This window comes from Trachypithecus francoisi, unplaced genomic scaffold, assembly GCF_009764315.1.
Source record: "Trachypithecus francoisi isolate TF-2019V2 unplaced genomic scaffold, Tfra_2.0 Lachesis_group11, whole genome shotgun sequence".
Lineage (NCBI taxonomy): Eukaryota > Metazoa > Chordata > Mammalia > Primates > Cercopithecidae > Trachypithecus > Trachypithecus francoisi.
Genome location: NW_022681456.1, coordinates 95507191 through 95527805, shown reverse-complemented (window position 1 = coordinate 95527805; position 20615 = coordinate 95507191). Strand labels below are relative to the sequence as shown.

General features: G+C 42.0%; 1 pseudogene; it reads left to right on the top strand.

Moving 5' to 3' along the window:
• Positions 1-11483: 11483 nt before the first annotated feature.
• Positions 11484-12073, top strand: LOC117090290 (annotated as a pseudogene).
• Positions 12074-20615: the final 8542 nt, after the last annotated feature.

Here is a 20615-nt window from a genome sequence, read left to right as displayed (position 1 = left end):
AACACCTTAATCTTAAGCTGTAGGTTATGAAGACAGGAAAAGGCCGTCAATCACTCTTGCTTTTTCCTGCTATAGGGGATGTAGTCAGAATGCGAGTAAACCCCAAGGTGAGAAGAGTGTAACCACTTTGCAATTGTCTGAGTGTACTCATGCTGGCCTGGTTGAGCTTCCAAGGCTTGCATGGCCAAAACATTAGTACTCTCATCTATAGTTTTACCACAGTGTTTAAGTGAACAGCCTACTGTAAGGTAAATAATGAGTCTTGGGATGAGGGTTACAATTCCCAATTTTAAAACTAAAGATTTGAAAGCATCAGTCTGGGGACTTCCAACCCACAAAGAATTTAGAATTTTGCCTAAATTGCAGAACAAACCTCAAGAACAACTAACAACAGTGTACTATAGTTTTTCTTTTGAAGCATGATTTTTCTCCAGTCCCCATTTTTATTAAAAACAAATGATGATAGAATTGATTTGTTTCCAAAATAAATTTTAGTCTTACTATACTTGGGCTGATTATTTGCATAAAGTACAGCAAGAATAATTATTTGTCACTTTGGCTTTTTAAATTGGCTTTACTAGAACTCTTTTCCATGAAGAATCTCAGATAAGACTTTTTAAAAGTTGAGACCAGGCATGGGTTTGTACCCTCAAATTCCTTTGAGTTAGATAAATTCCTCTCCTCTTGAGGTCCCAAGATAACTTGGGGTTCCTGGGCCTGTTAGAAAGTGACATTCTTTACTTACCACAGGTCAGGAACCTTGTACAGAGACTCTGTTTGGATAAGGTATGTGGTCAGATGCCACAACAGGCTTTAATTGGCTCTGTAAGTCAACTTTGATTCTTTGAAGGAAGTATATCATTCCATTCAAAGCCTTGGTAAAATAACCAATTTCTCCAATTGTGCCCTGTTACAAAAGAAAACAGATTCTTATTGTACTTATGCAATTAACGATACTGCCATAAATTGAGAATGCTCACAAATAGTTTCCAAATTCTGGAGAAATCAGGTAGAGAGGAACAAATATGATCTAAATTTTTTTCACAGAAGTATATTTTACTCACTTGTTAAAAGTTTCAAATAGCTCTAAATAAATACACTCTCTTGACTCTGAAAACAAAAGGTTTAGCAATGTTTAACACATTAGTGCTCCATGAGAGTCCTAGAAGTTTGTTTTTTCCCTCCATTCCAATACACAACTTTTAAAATTATGTGAGACCTGCACTGAGAGTCCTATATCAAATTATAAACTGCCTTGTGAAAAGGATCAAAGCAAGACAAAATGTCTGTGGATGACAAAAGCCTCTAGCCACTATTAAAGGTACAGTTGACTAGGAATTTTGGTTACTTCTGTGGCATACAACCATTTTATATAACAATTATAATTATTGGTAATATACATTAAATTATATCAACATTATAGAAGTTTTCCATAATTTTGGAATACATACCAATAACATATTTATACAAATACAGTCCAAAGAAAACCAAACACCATTCACTTTTCTATTTGGAAGTTTTTTTTTCTATTTTAATGTCACAATCTCCCACAGTTATTAATCAGAAACCTGCATTTAAAAGCATCTGTTAAATTTTATAGCTGATTATAAGATCATTTATAAAAGAGGATTGAAGTGAGACAATTGTCTGTGGATAAAAAAAATTTTAGGGGAGCCACAGTTAAAGGCACAATTGACAAGGCAATATACCTCTGTGGCACACAGTCATTTAACATAATACTTATGATTATTACTGGTAACATATACTAAGTCATATTAGAATTATAGCAGCTTTACATAATTTTGGAATGTATACCAATAAAACATTTACACAAATATAGACCAAAGAAAACCAAACATTATTTCATATTAGATAATGCTTCCTGTATGGTTTTTGTACCAAATAAGCCAAATGTCATTTTTGGACTTCAGAGGATGTAATATCTAAAATATTAGGTTAGAAAGAGACATGTTTTACAATTTAATTTTGGAAAGTTTGTCAAATATCAAAGGTTTAAAATACTGGATATCACAAAATAGAATCCTAGTTCACAATAAGTCATTAATTTGGCCAAAATGATGACTCCAAAAAAATTTTTTAAAAAGAAAACTTTTACTCTGATTGATAGGAGACTTAGCTTTCCAAACAAGAACCAATAAAGATAGCATGAGGCTGCCGGGCGCGGTGGCTCACGCCTGTAATCCCAGCACTTTGGGAGGCCGAGATGGGCGGATCACGAGGTCAGGAGATCGAGACCATCCTGGCTTACATGGTGAAACCCCGTCTCTACTAAAAAATACAAAAAAACTAGCCGGGCGACGTGGCGGGCGCCTGTAGTCCCAGCTACTCAGGAGGCTGAGGCAGGGGAATGGCATAAATCCAGGAGGCGGAGCTTGCAGTGAGCTGAGATCAGGCCACTGCACTCCAGCCTGGGCGACAGAGCGAGACTCCGCCTCAAAAAAAAAAAAAAAAAAAAAGATAGCATGAGGCTAATTACATTTGTCTCTTCTCTCTTCTCCCTTTTTTTCTCTGCCATTTACCCAAAGGAGAAAACAAAAGTCTTTCATTATCCTTTAACATTACATAAAAATCATCTTCAAAACAGAAAACCAACTTTAATTTTGCATTAGTGTATTTTTAATGTAAGGCTAGTTTCTTAAATAAAATTTTGTCTCTCCATCCAGTTTTTATGTTTTACCATAAGGTAAGGTTTTAATAAACTTTTTAGAACCCTTTACAATTTTCCATCAAACAGTAGATCAATTTTGTAAGAAAACCCCATTATTTGGACATGTGTGCCAAGATTCTGGCCCCATAACAGTATCATTTTAATGTTTAACCTACAGAAAAAAACTAAATAATTTCTTTAAAATCTTAGCCAATTCATTTATACCCACAGAATTTTTTTTATAAGATTAACCCTTTACAAACCCTTTTCACTTTGCTGAAACCTTCAGTTTTGTTCTGTTACTCTTGTAGGTTAAGACAATCTTAAAAACCCTCTGAACTGGACAAAATTACATTCCTTTTATCAAAAGCCATATTCCCATGCCTTCTTATAATCTTTTACCAAAAACACATTTCCTACATACCTTATATGTAAAACTCTTTCCCAGGGGCGTGCCCAAGATGGCCAAATAGGAATAGCTCTAGCCTCCAGCTCCCAGCATGAGTGACACAGAAGATGGGTGATTTCTGCATTTTCAACTGAGGTACTGGGCTCATCTCACTGGGGCATGTCGGACAGTTGGTGCTGGTCCGTGGGTGCAGCTCGACCAGTGACAGCTGAAGCAGGGTGAGGCATCACCTCACCTGGGAAGTGCAAGGGGGAAGGGAATTCCTTTTCTTAGCCAAAGGAAATTCAGACACACAACACCTGAAAATATGGTAATTCCCACCCTAATACTGCATTTTACCAAGGGTCTTAGCAAATGACACACCAGGAGATTATATCCCACACCTGGCCCACAGGGTCCCATGCCCACGGAGCCTCCCTCATTGCTAGCACAGCAGTCTGAGATCTAACTGCAAGGTGGCAGCGAGCCTGGGGGATGGTGCCCACCATTGCTGAGACTTAAGTAGGTAAACAAAGCTACTGGGAAGTTTGAATTGGGTGGAGCAGCTCAAGGAGGCCTGCTTTCCTCTGTAGACTCCACCTCTGGGGACAGGGCATAGCTAAACAAAAAGCAGCAGAAACCTCAGCAGAGGTAAATGTCCCTGTCTGACAGCTTTGAAGAGAGCAGTGGATCTCCCAGCATGGAGGTTGAGATCTGAGAATGGACAGTCTGCCTGCTCAAGTGGGTCCCTGACCCCTGAGTAGCCTAAATGGGAGACATCCCCCACTAGATGCAGACTGACACCTAACACCTCATATGGCTGGCTACACCCCTGAGATGAAGCTTCCAGAGCAAGAATCAGACAGCAACACTTGCTGTTCAGCAATATTCTATCTTCTGCAGCCTCTGCTGCTGATACCCAGGCAAACAGGGTCTGGAGTGGACCTCAAGCAAACTCCAACAGACCTGCAGCTGAGGGTCCTGACTGTTAGAGGAAAACTAACAAACAGAAAGGACACCCACACCAAAACCCCATCAGTACGTCACCATGATCAAAGACCAAAGTCAGAAAAAAACACAAAGATGGGGAAAAAGCAGTGCAGAAAAGCTGGAAATTCAAACAATCAGAGCGCATCTCCCCCTCCAAAGGAACGCAGCTCATCACCAGCAATGGAACAAAGTGGGACGGAGAGTGACTTTGACAAGTTGAGAGAAGAAAGCTTCAGTCGATCACAATTCTCAGAGCTAAAGGAGGAACTACATAACCAGCACAAAGAAACTAAAAACCTTGAAAAAAGATTTGACAAATGGCTAACTAGAAAAACCAATGTAGAGAAGTCCTTAAAAGAACTGATAGAGGCCGGGCGCAGTGGCTCAAGCCTGTAATCCCAGCACTTTGGGAGGCCGAGACGGGCGGATCACGAGGTCAGGAGATCGAGACCATCCTGGCTAACATGGTGAAACCCCGTCTCTACTAAAAATACAAAAAAAAAAACTAGCCGGGCGACGTGGCGGGCGCCTGTAGTCCCAGCTACTCGGGAGGCTGAGGCAGGAGAATGGCGTGAACCCGGGAGGCGGAGCTTGCAGTGAGCTGAGATCCGGCCACTGCACTCCAGCCTGGGCGGCAGAGCGAGACTCCGTCTCAAAAAAAAAAAAAAAAAAAAAAGAACTGATAGAGATGAAAACCATAACACGAGAAGCAAGGACAAACACATTCAAAAGCTAGCAGAAGGCAAGGAATAACTAAGATCAGAGCAGAACTGAAGGAGACAGAGACACAAAAAGCTCTCCAAAAAATCAATGAATCCAGGAGCTGGTTTTTTGAAAAGATCAACAAAATTGATAGACTGCTAGCAACACTAATAAAGAAGAAAAGAGAGAAGAATCAAATAGACACAATAAAAAGTGATAAAGGGGATATCACCACTGACCCCACAGAAATACAAACTACCATCAGAGAATACTATAAACACCTCTATGCAAATAAACCAGAAAACCTAGAAGAAATGGAAAATTTCCTGAACACTTATACTCTCCCAAGACTAAACCAGGAAGAAGTTGAATCCCTGAATAGACCAATAGCAGGCTCTGAAATTGAAGCAATAATTAATAGCCTACCAACCAAAAAAGGTTCAGGACCAGACGGATTCACAGCCGAATTCTACCAGAGGTACAAGGAGGAGTTGGTACCATTCCTTCTGAAAATATTCCAATCAATAGAAAAAGAGGAAATCCTCCCTAACTCATTTTATGAGGCCAACATCATCCTGATACCAAAGTCTGGCAGAGATACAACAAAAAAAGAGAATTTTAGACCAATATGCCTGATGAACATTGATGCAAAAATCCTCAATAAAACACCGGCTAACCGAATCCAGCAGCACATCAAAAAGCTTATCCACCATGATCAAGTGGGCTTCATCCCTGGGATGCAAGGCTGGTTTGACATAAGCAAATCAATAAATGTAGTCCAGCATATAAACAGAACCAAAGACAAAAACCAAGGATTATCTCAATAGATACAGAAAAGGCCTTTGACAAAATTCAGTAGCCCTTCATGCTAAAAACTCTCAATAAATTCGGTATTGATGGAACATATCTCAAAATAATAAGAGCTATTAATGACAAACCCACAGCCAATATCATACTGAATGGGCAAAAACTGGAACCATTCCCTTTGAAAACTGGCACAAGACAGGGATGCCCTCTCTCACCACTCCTATTCAACATAGTGTTGGAAATTCTGGCTAAGGCAATCAGGCAAGAGAAAGAAATAAAGGTATTCAGTTAGGAAAAGAAGAAGTCAAATTGTCCCTGTTTGCAGATGACATGATTGTATATTTAGAAAACCCCATTGTCTCAGCCCAAAATCTCCTTAAGCTGATAAACAACTTCAACAAAGACTCGGGATACAAAATAAATGTGCAAAAATCACAAGCATTCTTATATACCAGTAACAGACAAACAGAGAGCCAAATCATGAAAGAACTCCCATTCACAATAGCTTCAAAGAGAATAAAATACCTAGGAATCCAACTTACAAGGGATATAAAGGACCTCTTCAAGGAGAACGACAAACCACTGCTCAGTGAAATCAAAGAGGACACAAATAAATGGAGGAACACACCATGCTCATGGATAGGAAGAATCAATACTGAAAATGGCCATACTGCCCAAGGTCATTTATAGATTCAATGACATTCCCATCAAGCCACCAATGACTTTCTTCACAGAATTGTAAAACATGAAACCAAAAAAGAACCCACACTGCCAAGACAATCCTAAGCCAAAAGAAAAAAGCTGGAGGCATCACGCTACCTGACTTCAAACTATACTACAAGGCTACAGTAACCAAAACAGGATGGTACTGGTACCAAAACAGAGATATAGACCAATGGAACAGAACAGAGCCCTCAGAAATAATACCACACGTCTATAGTCATCTGATCTTTGACAAATCAGACAAAAACAAGAAATGGGGAAAGGATTCCCTATTTAATAAGTGGTGCTGGGAAAATTGGCTAATCATAAGTAGAAAGCTGAAACTGGATCCTTTCCTTACTCCTTTTACGAAAATTAATGCAAGATGGATTAGAGACTTAAATGTTAGACCTAAAACCATAAAAACTCTAGAAGAAAACCTAGGTAATACCATTCAGGACATAGGCATGGGCAAGGACTTCATGTCTAAAACACCAAAAACAATGGCAACAAAAGCCAAAATTGGCAAATGGGATCTAATTAAACTAAAGAGCTTCTGCACAGCAAAAGAAACTACCATCAGAGTGAACAGGCAACCTACAGAATGGGAGAAAATTTTTGCAATCTACTCATCTGACAAAGGGCTAATATCCAGAACCTACAAAGAACTCAATCAAATTTACAAGAAAAAAAACACCCCATCAAAATGTGGGCAAAGGATATGAACAGACACTTCTCAAAAGAAGATGTTCATACAGCCAACAGACACATTAAAAAATGTTCATCATCACTCATCATCAGAGAAATGCAAATCAAAACCACAATGAGATACCATGTCACATCAGTTAGAATGGCAATCATTAAAAAATCAGGAAACAACAGGTGCTGGAGAGGATGTGGAGAAATAGGAACACTTTTACACTGTTGGTGGACTGTAAACTAGTTCAACCATAGTGGAAAACAGAGTGGTGATTCCTCAAGGATCTAGAACTAGAAATACCATTTGATCCAGCCATCCCATTACTGGGGATATACCCAAAGGATTATAAGTCATGCTGCTATAAAGACACATGCACACGTATGTTTATTGCGGCACTGTTCACAATAGCAAGGACTTGGAATCAACCCAAATGTCCATCAGTGACAGACTGGATTAAGAAAATGTGGCACATATACACCATGGAATACTATGCAGCCATAAAAAATGATGAGTTTGTGTCCTTTGTGGGGACATGAATGCAGCTGGAAACCATCATTCTCAGCAAACTATCTCAAGGACAGAAAACCAAACACCACATGTTCTCACTCATAGGTGGGAAATGAACAATGAGATCATTTGGATACAGGAAGAGGAACATCACACACTGGGTCCTATTGTGGGAAGCGGGTAAAGGGGAGGGATAGCATTAGGAGATATACGTAATGTAAGTGACGAGTTAATGGGTGCAGCACACCAACATGGCACATGTATACATATGTAGCAAACCTGCATGTTGTGCACATGTACCCTAGAAGTTAAAGTATAATTAAAAAAAAAAAAAATCTGTTTCCCCAGTAGTCACAACTACATGTTACAATACTAACTCTTAGCAACTTTTATTTTTAGTGAAAAACCTGAAAAGTAAACAATTTTAATTATATACGAGGGGTGGAGTCTAGGACATCAGACAGAAAATGAAGACAAGATCTGACTCTTTTTAGTACAGCTAGCAGGCATGGCTCTCTATTTGTCCACAGACCTTATCTATAATCTAATGCTCCAAAGTAGGCAAATAGAACAGTTTTCAAAAGTCAAAGAAACAGTTTGACCTTAAAGCATTTATCAAATCTGATATCTGACCTTAATTTAAACCAAATGTCTACATTTTCAAGACATTTTATTTTACCAATAATCTGTAAAACTGCCTTTATTTCCAAAAAAGTACTGAAGTCACACGAACAAAGGCATTAAAGTTTCTATTTCTTCTGACAAAATATTTGATTTAAGCACTTATTTTTCTTTTCTTTTCTCTTTTTCTTTTCTTTTTTTTAAATTTTGCGATGGAGTTTTGCTCTTGTTGCCCAGGCTGGAGTGCAGTGGTGTGATCTTGGCTCACCTGAATCTCCGCCTCCCAGGTTCAAGCAATTCTCCTACCTCAGCCTTCTGAGTAGCTGGGATTACAGGTATGCGCCACCATGCCGGCTAATTTTGTATTTTTAGTAGAGACAGGGTTTCTTCATGTTGGTCAGGTTGGTCTCGATCTCATGACCTCAGGTGATCCACCCACCTCAGCCTCCCAAATTGCTGGTATTATAGGGGTGAGCTAAAATAAGTGATTAAGCACTCATTTTTCTAAGCCAATTAATCAGAGTTCTTTTATATATAAACATCACACACACACACACAACACATATACATACAGACAGATAAGATTCGACACTTGTGAGATTTTTCATCTGCCAGTTTCTTAATTGGATTACTGGCTTCAGGGTGGAGCCCTTGGAGGAACAGGGCCAGGAAAGCATGCATTTCTAAGGCCAAATAAGTGGCAAATAAGCAGCTGAAGGCAAAGACAGATCCCCAAAATTAAGGGTGCCATTTTATACCAGATCCTGGACCCCCCAAAGAAGGGAAATACTACAGGAGAATACTACAGGAGAAGTAGTGCTTTTACTGACTGCATTTTATTGCAAGTCAACCCAAAGCCAATCAGCCCATTTTGTAATCAGCCCATCCCTCATGGGAGTCTCATCCCCCAGTGTGGGGTGAGGATATTTCCTTATCTTCCAGGTGGCCAAGAGCATGCTTCTCTGATCCGATGTGCAAAGAGTCGAGTATCCCTCCATAACTACTATTAGCTATCTCTTAAAGTTTATTTCCTACCTAGTTATTACACACCAAAGCTCTCTCATAATGCAAAGTAATTTCTGATACCCCCAAAACTCAAAACCTTCAGATTACACAATGCAAAACTGAACAGAGCCTTTGATTTTGAGAGTGATCTATTCACTTTTAATTCCTGGGGTTTCCAGAGGAAAACAGAGGGTTTTTTTTTCCCCAAAACAGGGCCTGTTGTGCCTCCTCTGTTTTTCCCAATGAGTCCCAGGATACCAGAAGTTCTCTTAGGGCTGCTCATCTGTGCATTAAGAGTGGAAAGGCAAAAAACAAAATGGAGAAAAATAATTCAGTAGACTGAAAAGAAAAAACCTTTTTCCAGAAAAGCAAATTCCAAGAAGAGAAAAATGTAAAGGCCTTTTAAATATACCTATAGCTTGTTTATCCACTTTTAATTAAGCTGACTTTTAACTATAGTGCTCTTAAAAAATTCTTTAAAATTATTTTATTACCCAACTTTAGCCACATCAAGCAGCCAATATTTTTGGCTTTTGAATTCTACCACAGGTAATTTCACACATGAAATTAATAAGTTTTAACTAAGGTTATAACTTAACCATGGATACATAAGTGTCTCAAAGAGATGGTAAGAAGTTTCTTCTTCTTCTTCTTCTTCTTCTTCTTCTTCTTCTTCTTCTTCTTCTTCTTCTTCTTCTTCTTCTTCTTCTTCTTCTTCTTCTTTTTAATAAGATTTAGAATCTCACTCAGGGTTGTTTAGAGAAAGGAAAACTCAACATAGGAAATCAGAAGCTATCCATCGGGGTGAAAAACCTCAGTAAATGGCAAAGTTACATAAATAACAAACCATAAAGGAATCATTCCAGATGCCAAGAATTGAACCCAGGCTGCCATTGTCAAAAAGCAAAACCTTAACTACTGAGTTAGAGCAATGAGAAGTTTCTATTGTTCTTTGCAGAAGAAGCCTAGAGAGGCCAATTTAAGCTTACAAAGGTTTTTAATCACTCAAGATAATTTTTAGGGCTAACTATGACATGATCCTCAAAATTCCTGTCTTCTGGATGGTGCAAACCAAGAGAAAGTATCCCTACATGGTCAAAAGGTTAAGTTTTTTTTTTTTTTTTGGCAAAGTTTTACTCCTGTTGCCCAGGCTAGAGTGCAATGGCGTCATCTCAGCTCACCACAACCTCTGCTTCCTGGGTTCAAGCAGTCCTCCTGCCTCAGCCTCCTGAGTATGTGCCACATACTCAGGCATGTGCCACAATGACCGGCTAATTTTTTGTATTTTTAGTAGACATAGCATTTCTCCATGTTGGTCAGGCTGGTCTCAAACTCCTGACCTCAGGTGATTCACCCCCACCTCAGCCTCCCAAAGAGCTGTGATTAAAGACTTGAGCCATCATGCCCAGCCAAGGTTAAGCTCTTAAGGACACAAAACAAGATGGAGAAATTTCCTACAGTATTGGTTTCAGGGAACTGTAGCAAAGTTTTTAACTGTCCAGTCTGTCAGAGTGACTTGAAAAGGGAGCCTATAGGGGTTCTAAATACACAGTTTATCCTGTGATACTCCTTTCTCCGTTACAGAACACAGAAAGACAAACTCTTTCTGTGTTTTGCTACCAGATTTGCTACTGCCTAAGACTAGCCTCACAAATCCTTTTGCTTGCTTTCTTTCTTTCTTTCCTACTTTCCTTCCTTCCTTCCTTCCTTCCTTGCTTCCTCCCTCCCTCCCTCCCTCCCTCCCTTCTTTCTTTCTTTCTTTCTTTCTTTCTTTCTTTCTTTCTTTCTTTCTTTCTTTCGACAGAGTTTTGCTCTGTCACCAGGCTGGAGTTCAGTGGCATGATCTTGGTTCACTACAAATTCTGCCTCCCAGGTTCGAGCAATTCTCCTGCCTCAGCCTCCCAAGTAGCTGGGACTACAGGTGCATACCACCATGCCCGGCTAATTTTTGTGGAGACAGGGTTTCACTATGTTGGCCAGGATGGTCTCAATCTTTTGACCTGTGATCCACCTGCCTTGGCCTTCCAAAGTGCTGGGATTACAGGCGTGAGCCACCGTGCCCTGCCAAATTTTTTTTCTACTAATCAAACCCTTTCAGAGAGACAAATAGTGATGTTTACCATTTACCCAGACAGGGAAAGAGAGAGACCAGAACTTGGCTGGTAAGAATTTCTTAACCTTTTTTGCTGGCATACCGGGTTTCTGGGCTCCCTTTCTCCGCAGCTTCCAGAAAAATGGAGCAGCTTCTGATCACCCAGCTCACTCGTGCTATAGCTGTGGGGTTCAAGCCACTTTACAAGAGAAAATCACACTTTCCTGTTTCACGGAATCATAGGCAAGATTCATAATTTGGAAGATGCTGCCCAACAGGCTGCATGGGGAACCAAATTAACATTTTCCTGCAGCTGCCGAGATGTTGATGCCTAAGAAGAATCGGATTGCCATTTATGAACTCCTTTTTAAGGAGGGAGTCATGGTGGCCAAGAAGGATGTCCACATGCCTAAGCACCCGGAGCTGGCAGACAAGAATGTGCCCAACCTTCATGTCATGAAGGCCATGCAGTCTCTCAAGTCCTGAGGCTACGTGAAGGAACAGTTTGCCTGGAGACATTTCTACTGGTACCTTACCAATGAGGGTATCCAGTATCTCCGTGATTACCTTCATCTGCCCCTGGAGATTGTGCCTGCCACCCTACGCCGTAGCCGTCCAGAGACTGGCAGGCCTTGGCCTAAAGGTCTGGAGGGTGAGCGACCTGCGAGACTCACAAGAGGGGAAGCTGACAGAGATACCTACAGATGGAGTGCTGTGCCAACTGGTGCCGACAAGAAAGCCGAGGCTGGGGCTGGGTCAGCAACCGAATTCCAGTTTAGAGGTGGATTTGGTCGTGGACGTGTTCAGCCACCTCAGTAAAATTGAAGAGTATTATTTTGCATTGAATAAATTTACAGCCAAAAAACCTTAAAAAAAAAAAAAAAAAAAAAATTTTTCCATCCCAGCAAAACACACATAACAAAACAAATATTAGTCACCCCGTTCAGCACCCAGTATCAGCCTGGCAAAGGTCAAACTTTTCCCTGTTGGTCCCTGTTGTCTTTGATTCATTCCAGGTGGGATGGGACAACCTCCAAATGGTAATTCACAATGGGGTCTCTGGCAAGGCGAAGAGCAGATAGTCACCCCAAGAGACAAGCCTGTTGAGCTTTCTTTAGGGCTCATCAAATTTGACCAGACAAATAGGGAGGTTTCTCTGCGTTAGGCCTGCTGGACTTCCATCAGCAACCCCCTTTGAGATCCCTCCCACACAAACACACATGGACAGAAAGTCTTCCAAATCAGATCCCTAACCAAGAATTCCAAGAGTGTCTCTGCCAAACTATCTTCCTAATCTCCATCTGAGAATCCTACTAGAAATCTTCCTGATGGAAGAGAAGTCTCTGAAACGAGGACCTTTCCTACTAGTTAGAAAGAACTAACTGAGACCCCACAGGAGCTGAACAGATACCCTGCAATGGGGCTACAGACACAGACACACCATGGTAGAGCTACAAACAGGCACCCCCCAATGGAGCTGCAGGCACACCACCATAGGGCTACAGAACCAGTCGGGAAAAGGAAGGAGGCATTGGCAGTGCCTAGGATACTCATCACTCCAGGCACCCTACACTGGGGCTGTAGACAGACACCCTACCATGGGGCTACAGACAGACACCCTGTGATAGGGCTAGAATTCAGGGATATCTCCCCATGACTATTTCTCCATTGCAATTAAATTCATGCATATTGAGTGGCAGCAACCCACAAGTAGAGAGAGTACCAGGGTCAGCCCCCAATCCAAGAGAATAAAGCGGCCACTTTGGCTGCTTCTGGATCCATCACTGAAGGGGGGCCATTGAACCATGGACAGGTAGCCACAAGGACAATCCCAGGCGAGCCCCCAAATTTTTAACTGCTCAAGTGGTTCACCTTGCCCACTGCCTAGACAGAGCAAATTTATCAAGACAGGGGAATTACAACAGAGAAAGAGTAATTAACAAATAGCCAGCTGTGTGGGAGTCCAGAGTTTTATTATTACTCAAATCAGTTTCCCCAAGCATTCAGGGAGCAGAGATTTTAAGGATAAGTTAGTGGGTTGGGGGAAGCCAGTGAGCCAAGAATGCTGATTGGTCAGGGTTGAAATTGTAGAGAGTCGAAGCTGTCTTCTTGTGCTGAGTCAGTTCCTGGGTGGGGAAGACAAGATTAGATGAGCCAGTTTATTGATCTGGGTGGTTCCAGCTGATCCATCAAGTTCAGGGTCTGCAAAATGTCTCAAGCATTGATCTTAGGAACACTTTAGGAAGGGTCAGAATCTTGTAACCTCCAGCTGCATGAATCCTAAACCATAATTTCTTTTTCTTTTTTTTTTTTTTTGTTTTGAGACAGAGTCTCGCTCTATCGCCCAGGCTGGAGTGCAGTGGCCGGATCTCAGCTCACTACAAGCTCCGCCTTCCAGGTTTACGCCATTCTCCTGCCTCAGCCTCCCAAGCAGCTGGGACTACAGGTGCCTGCCACCTCGCCCGGCTAGTTTTTTGTATTTTTTTAGTAGAGATGGGGTTTCACCGTGTTAGCCAGGATGGTCTCGATCTCCTAACCTCGTGATCTGCCCGTCTCGGCCTCCCAAAGTGCTGGGATTACAGGCTTGAGCCACCGTGCCCAGCCTAAACCATAATTTCTAATCTTGTAATGTTCATCCTACAAAGGCAATCTAGTCCCCAGGCAAGAAGGAGATCGGCTTTGGGAAAGGGCTGTTACTGTCTTTGTTTAAAGTATAAACTATAAACTAAGTTTCTCCCAAAGTTAGTTCAGCCTACACCCAGGCATGAACAAGGACAGGTTGGAGGTTAGAAGGAAGATGGAGTCAGTTAGATCTTCACTGTGTCAGTCATAATTGGCAAAGGCAGTTTCAATCCCTCCCTTTGGGTTTTATAATGCCTTAATCTTAAGATGTAAGTTATGAAGACAGGTAAAGGCCATGAATTGCTCTGGATTCTTCCTGCTGACAGGAAATATAGTAGGAATGGGAGTAATCCCCAAGGTAAGAAGAGCGGAACCACTTTGCAACTGTCTGAGTGTACTCCTGTAGGCCTGGCTGAGCTTCCAAGGCTTCCATGGCAAAAACATTAGTAAACTCATCTACAGTTTTACTACAGTATTTAAGTGAACAGCCTACTGTAAGGTAAATAACAAGTCCTAGGATGAGGAGTACAATTCCTGATTTTAAAAGCAAAGATTTGAAAGCATTAGTCTGGGGACTTCTAACCCACAAAGAATTTAGAATTTAGCCTAAACTGCAGAACAAACCTCAAGAAACGTTAACAACAGTGTGTCATGGTTTTTCTTTTGAAGCATATTTTTCCTCTCTGCAACCCCTGTTTTTATTAAAAACAAATCATGATAGAACTGATTTGTTTACAAAATAAACTTTAGTCTTACTGTACTTGGCCAGATTATTTGCATGAAGTGCAGCAAGAATAATTATTTTTCGCTTTGGCTTTTTAAATTGGCTTTGATAGAACTCTGTTCCATGAAGAATCTCAGATAAGACTTTTCAAAAGCCTAGCCAAGCCATGGGTTTGTACCCTCAAATACCTATGAGTTGGGCAAATTCCTCTCATCTTGAGGTCCCAAGATAACTTGGGACCCAAATAACTATAATCATATGCCAACTTCTCTCTCCTGTATAAGTACTTATACATTTAGTCCCCACAACATGCTATGAAGTGCCATTATTATCTCCATTTTAAAAATGAGAAACCTGAGGCATGGAGAGGTTATATAACATCCTCAGCAGGGAGATGACAGAGGCAGGACCCCACCAAGCAGTCTTTCTTCAGAGCTAGTGTTCCTAATCATCACTCAAGCTGATACCTAAGGCTGGAGGTGAGAAGAAGTGTTGATTTCTAACAGGCTCTATTATTAGTGAAAATTTGCTTTCTGTTGTGAATTGACCATTTCATTCTTATGATCAGGTCTTGTGGCCATTAGGGTAGGGTTGTTCTGTTGGCATTGAGTTTTTTATATAAACACAAAAAGAAAGCAAAAGACTCTAATTTGAAGAAAGATCTCTTTATGGTCTTTGACTTGATAATAGTAAGAGTATAACATCTATGAATTTCTGGACCTAGTTCACCTGACTTGAGGGATGTTAAGAGGTACCCAAAGAAGCAGAAAGAGGAAAAATATACAGTTTGGGGACTCAAAGAGAGAGGAAAACATGGAGCTAGGTAGTCTACTTAGATAGTTACTGTAATATCTAATTTCTATTAAATCAAGGAATTAGAAGAAATGTTTGTAAAACTTTTATTATTACTATCCTGTTGGGAAGATTTAAGCCAGTGGATTAATTCTTATTTTATTCTGGCAAGGAGGAAAGAAAGTAGATGAAATAAGTAATATGAAATTCCCAAGATGCTTCATTTTTCTGTTCAGCAGAAAAGAAAAAAAACTGCACATTATAATTTTACCTAATAGTGTGGGTTTAATACACAATGATATGAAGGAGTGAGTACACTTTTTAATATTCCTCTCCTGCAGTAATTTTATTCATTCTCACAAATTAACCTTTATTTTTTCATTCACATTTTTACTTTTTGCTCCATTTGTATTCATTTGTTCACTCATGCATTTAAGCACCTATTGAATAAATACATTTCAAGTGTCCTCCTCTCTGCCATGTATTGTTCTAGGTGCCATGAATACTAAGTAAATAAGACAAGAAAGATTCCTACCCCACAGAGCTTATAGTCTAAGAAGGGTGGAGGTTATATGAAGTTAGATTCAATTGTCATAGAAATAAATAAGGCAAATGGAGATAATAAGTTACATGAAAAATAACTGGGTGATGTGTTGAAGAAGGACTGGTTGGGGGACTATTTTAGATTGAATAGTTAGAGAAGATTATGTGATGAATAAAAAATGATTCAATGAATGAATGAGTGATCAGGGAAGATACAAGGGTGCACACAAACGACAATAGGTAACATATGATTAATGTAATGGTAAGATTTGAAATAAAGTCCTCTATAGTCACAATAAAGGAAAATATATAACTGAAAAGAATTTTAAATGTCTTTGAAGCTAGATAGGGTTTTGATAGATGAAGATGGTAGGGTAAGGGCATTGTTGGTTGAGAAATTGGTTAAGGGAATGAATAACAGAGAAATGTGTCAGGCCTCTGAGCCCAAGCCAAGCCATGCATCCCCTGTAACTTGCACGTATATGCCCAGATGGCCTGAATTAACTGAAGAATCACAAAAGAAGTGCAAATGCCCTGCCCCACCTTAACTGATGACATTCCACCACAAAAGAAGTGAAAATGGCCAGTCCTTGCCTTAAACGATGTCATTATCTTGTGAAATTCCTTTTCCTGGCTCATCCTGGCTCAAAAATCTCCCCCACTGAGCACCTTGTGACCCCCACTCCTGCCCGCCAGAGAAAAACCCCCCTTTGACTATAATTTTCCTTTACCTACCCAAATCCTATAAAACGGCCCCACCCTTATCTCCCTTTGCTGGCTCTCTTTTCAGACTCAGCCCACCTGCACCCAGGTGATTAAAAAGCTTTATTGCTCACACAAAGCCTGTTTGATGGTCTCTTCACATGGACACGCATGACATTTTGGTGTCATGACTCAGATCGGGGGACCTCCCTTGGGAGATCAATCCCTTATTCTCCTACTCTTTGCTCCGTGAGAGAGATCCACCTAACACCTCTGGTCCTCAGACCAACCAGCCCAAGGAATATCTCACCAATTTTAAATTGGGTAAAAGGTCTCTTTTTACTCTCTTCTCCAAACTCTCTTACTATCCCTTGACCTCTTTCTCCTTTCAATCTTGGCGCCACCTTTCAAACTCTCCCTTCTCTTAATTTCAATTCCTTTCATTTTCTGGTAGAGACAAAGGAGACATGTTTTATCCGTGGACTCATAACACTGGCACCGGTCACGGACTGGGGAAGGCAGCCTTCCCTTGGTGTTTAATCATTGCAGGGACACCTCTCTGATTACTCACCCACATTTCAGAGGTGTCTGACCACACTGTAGGGACGCCTGCCTTGATTCTTCACCTTTAGCAGCAAGTCCCGCTTTTCTGGGGGAGTGGCAAGCACCCCAACTCCTTCTCTCCCTGTCTCTACCCCTTCTCTGCTTTTCTGGGGGAGTGGCAAGCACCCTGACCCCTTCTCTCCCTGTCTCTATCCCTTCTCTTCTTTTCTGGGGGAGGGGCAAGCACCCTGACCCCTTCTCTCCCTGTCTCTATCCCTTCTCTTCTTTTCTGGGGGAGGGGCAAGAACTCCGACCTCTTATTTTTGTGCCCCAACCTCTTATTTTTGTGCCCCAACCTTATTTTTGCACCCCTACCTCTTATTTTTGTGCTCCAATGCCTTACTTTCACACCCCAACCCCTTTCCCTCTTTTCCGGAGGGCAAGAACCCCAAACTCCTTCTCTCCGTATCTCTACTGTCTCCATTCCTTCTTCTTCTCCCTTAGCCTGTGTTCTCAAGAACTTAAAACCTCTTCAACTCACACCTGACCTAAAATCTAAATGCTTTATTTTCTTCTACAATGCTGCTTAACTCCAATACAGACTTGACAGGAGTTCCAAATAGCCAGAAAACAGCACTTTCAATTTCTCCATCCTATAAGACCTAAATAATTCTTGTACTAAAATGGGCAAATGGTCTGAGGTGCCTGACGTCCAGGCATTCTTTTACACATCGATCCTCCCTAGTCTCTGTTCCCAATGCAACTCGTCCCACATCTTCCTTCTTTCCCTCCCACCTGTCCCCTCAGTCCCAACCCCAAGCGTTGCTGAGTCTTTCTAATCTTCCTTTTCTACAGACCCATCTGACTTCTCCCCTCCTTGCCAGGCCAAGCCAAGTCTCAATTTTTCCTCAGCCTTCACTCCCCCATCCTATAATCCTTTTATCACCTCCCCTCCTCACACCCTGTCTGGCCTACAGTTTCATTCCGAGACTAGCCCTCCCCCACCTGCCCAGCAATTTCCTCTTAAAAAAGTGGCTAGAGCTAAAGGCATAGTCAAGGTTAATGTTCCTTTTTCTTTATCCAATCTCTCACAAATCAGTTAGGGTTTAGGCTCTTTTTCATCAAATATGAAAAACCCAGCCTAGTTTATGGCCCGTTTAGCAGTAACCCTGAGACACTTTTCAACCCTGAGACACTTTTCAGCCCTAGACCCTGAAAGGTCAAAAGGCCATCTTATTCTCAATATGCATTTTATTTTATTACCCAGTCTGCTCCTGACATTAAATAAAGCTCCAAAAATTAAATTCCAGCCCTCAAACCCCAAAACAGGACTTAATGAACCTTGCCTTCAAGGTGTACAATAATAGAGTAGAGGCAGCAAGTAGCAACTTATTTCTGAGTTGGAATTCCTTGCTTCCACTGTGAGACAAACCTCAGCCACGTCTCCAGCACAAAACTCCAAGTGCCTGGGCCGCAGCTGCCAGGAGTTCCTCTAGAACTTCCTCCCCTAGAAGCTTGCTACAAGTGCTGGAAATCTGGTCACTGGGCCAAGGAATGCCCGCAGCCTGGGATTACTCCTAAGCTGTGTCCCATCTGTGCAGGACCCCACTGGAAATCGGACTGTCCAACTCACCCAGCAGCCACTCCCAGAGCCCATTGAGCTCTGGCCCAAGGCTCTCTGACTGACTCCCCAGATCTTCTCGGCTTAGGGGCTGAAGACTGACACTGCCGCATTGCCTCAGAAGCCTCCTGGACCATCACAGATGCTTTGGGTAACTCTTACAGTGGAGGGTAAGTCCTTCCCCTTCTTAATCAATACGGAGGCTACCCACTCCACGTTACCTTCTTTTCAAGGGCCTGTTTCCCTTGCCTCCATAACTGTTGTGGGTATTGATGGCCAGGCTTCAAAACCTCTTAAAACTCCCCAACTCTGGTGCCAACTTGGACAACATTCTTTTTTTTTTTTTTTTTGAGATGGAGTCTTGCTCTGTCACCCAGGCTGGAGTGCAGTGGCCGGATCTCAGCTCACTGCAACCTCCGCCTCCTGGGTTTATGCCATTCTCCTGCCTCAGCCTCCCGAGTAGCTGGGACTATAGGCGCCCACCACCTCGCCTGGCTAGATTTTTGTATTTTTTAGTAGAGACGGGGTTTCACTGTGTTAGCCAAGATGGTCTTGATCTCCTGACCTCGTGATCCGCCCCTCTCGGCCTCCCAAAGTGCTGGGATTACAGGCTTGAGCCACTGCGCCCGGCGGACGACATTCTTTTATACACTCCTTTTTAGTTATCCCCACCTGCCCAGCTGCCTTATTAGGTTGAGACATTTTAACTTATCTGCTAAATTATCTGCTTCCCTGACTATTCCTAGGATGCAGCCACACCTCATTGCCACCTTTGCCCTCAGTTCAAAGCCTCCTTCACATCCTCCGCTCGTATCCCCCCCACCCTAACCCACAAGTATGGGACACCTCCACTCCCTCCCTGGCAACCGATCACATGCCCATTACTATCCCATTAAAACTCAATCACAGGGTAACCGCTCAATGCCAATATCCCATTCGCTTTAAAAGGATTAAAGCCTGTTATCACTCGCCTGCTACAGCATGGGCTTTTATTTATTTATTTTTTTTTTTGAGACGGAGTCTCACTCTGTCGCCCAGGCTGGAGTGCAGTGGCCGGATCTCAGCTCACTGCAAGCTCTGCCTCCTGGGTTCACACCATTCTCCTGCCTCAGCCTCCCGAGTAGCTGGGACTACAGGCGTCCGCCACCTCGCCCAGCTAGTTTTTTGTATTTTTTAGTAGAGACGGGGTTTCACAGTGTTAGCCAGGATGGTCTCGATCTCCTGATCTCGTGATCCGCCCGTCTCGGCCTCCCAAAGTGCTGGGATTACAGGCTTGAGCCACCGCGCCCGACCAGCATGGGCTTTTAAAACCTATAAACGCTCCTTACAATTTCCCCATTTTACCTGTCCAAAAACCGGACAAGTCTTACAGATTAGTTCAAGATTTGCGCCTTATCAACCAAATTGTCTTGCCTATCCACCCCATAGTGCCAAACCCATATACTCTCCTATCCTCAATACCTCCCTGCACAACCCATATTCTGTTCTGGATCTCAAACATACTTTCTTTACTATTCCTTTACACCCTTCATCCCAGCCTCTCTTCGCTTTCACTTGGACTGACCCTGACACCCATCAGACTCAGCAAATTACCTGGGCTGTACTGCTGCAAGGCCTTACAGACAGCCCCCAATTACTTCTGTCAAGCCCAAATTTCTTCCTCATCTGTTACCTATCTTGTCATAATTCTCATAAATACACACTTACTCTCCCTGCTGATAGTGTCCGGCTAATCTCCCAAATCCCAATCCCTTCTACAAAACAACAACTCCTATCCTTCCTAGGCATGGTTAGTGCAGACAGAGTTCTTACACAAGAGCCAGGACAGTGTCCTGTAGCCTTTCTGTCCAAACAACTTGACCTTATTCTTTTAGCCTAGCCCTCAT